The sequence below is a fragment of the Nanorana parkeri genome, unplaced genomic scaffold, assembly GCF_000935625.1.
Source record: "Nanorana parkeri isolate BGI_ZX_2015 unplaced genomic scaffold, ASM93562v1 scaffold476, whole genome shotgun sequence".
Lineage (NCBI taxonomy): Eukaryota > Metazoa > Chordata > Amphibia > Anura > Dicroglossidae > Nanorana > Nanorana parkeri.
In genome coordinates, this window is record NW_017306744.1 from 217,073 (window position 1) to 218,780 (window position 1,708).

Sequence of the window (1,708 nt, forward strand, 5' to 3'; positions counted from 1 at the left end):
AAATACAATGATTATCTCACCTTTTTGAATGATCAGTAGTTTCTCCACTTGATAAGCAGAGGCACAGAATACATGTTTATAGATCTACTAGCTGTTACAGTACCTCTAGGATCTCTGCATGTACAGCCAGGGGTATGGCCCATCTTGTCCATCTGCAGCAAGAAATGCATGCACACACTGGTTTGTGGTCTTTTGCTTATGCCTGGTCGTGCACAGACAAAAGCATGCACACTTTGGCTTGTCTGGGTAAGCATGCATTGGCGTGTATCCCTGGTGCTGGGCGTGCTTACTGGCTTGGAGGGGATCCATGCATATTCCTTTCTGGTGATTGGTGCTGTCGTATTACCAGCTATCCTGCATGTAAGATTGCCATTGTTCCTGCTGTTCTTATTGCCCACCCAGATTGACTGACCCTGCTTGTGTCTCCTGCCCTCATTGCCGACTCTGCTGTTCCTGCTGCTCTCTTGCCTACCACCTGCCTCAATCTCTGCCTGGGCACAGACTACTCTTTTGCTTGGTGCCTGTCTCGACCCCTGCCTGGACACTGACTACTCTCTTGCCTGCAGGCTGCCTTGACCTTAGCTCTGACCTTCCATTATGGGCCTGACTCCATAGCCTAGCTCTCTGCTTCTGAAGGGCTGTGACCTGGTGTCAACTTGCCCAACACTTCTTGCAGGGGGCTCCCAGACCAACGCCAAGATGTCACAGATTCTGCTCCTTGGATGAGCCCAGTTCACCTGCCAGGGGTGTCACTCGTAACACTAGCCAAGAGACAACTCAGAGGGTGGCTCGATGTCCAGGCTTGCCCTCCAATGTTGATAGGCAGCCTTATACAGAGCTGTGAAAAAGCATTTCCTTTTTTTACAGTCTGTAAACAACTGATTGTGACACATTTATCTGCAATGACCGCAATAAACCACTTCTGCTAAGTAATTATGATAGTTTCTCAAAAGTTTCAAGACATTTTAACCATTAACCCCTTCGTGACTGACGACGTACAGTGTACTTCGCCAGCATCTGGGCTGTTTAAACAGACTCCCGGCGACTTTTGCCGCCGGGAGTCAACAATGACTTTAGTTAAGGAAAACTTGCAAATGCTTGATCAGAAACAGCTCTCAGTAGGTCCTGCCACTGCAGCTCAATTCACAGTATGTGATTTCATAGCTGGCATGGCAATATGAAATAAGAAAATATGCTGGTAAAATTATAAACCTCCAAGGCATTATATGTTAATTAGAATACTGGTTAAACATGCATCTTCTTGTATTCAGGTGAAAATATACCTTTTGTTATTGCACAATTACATGAACGGTACTTTCTTGTTGTCTCTAAAATTATGCATCACCGAAAATCAATCTGAGGTGTAATTTTTTTTTAAGTGTACTTAAAATGTAACTCTAGTTTTGTCAAGAACGACACAATCAGGTAATTGATGTACATTGCAAGTACTTAAGCAAACTTTGTTGCAGATCCTTACCTTTTTCTGTTATGAAGAAAACGCTATAATCCGTATATAATATAACGCTATAAAAAATTATAATCCCGTGAACAATGCCAGTGTTCTAATGAGGAAATCTTCAGCAGTGTCTGCATTCTTTTAGAAGTAGGCAATCTTTAGGGCGCATCTCACAAAAATAAAATTCCTGCTGCTGGAAATTCCATTTCCTGTTTACGCTTTAAATTTGACTTTTATCCCTGTTCAAAAGTT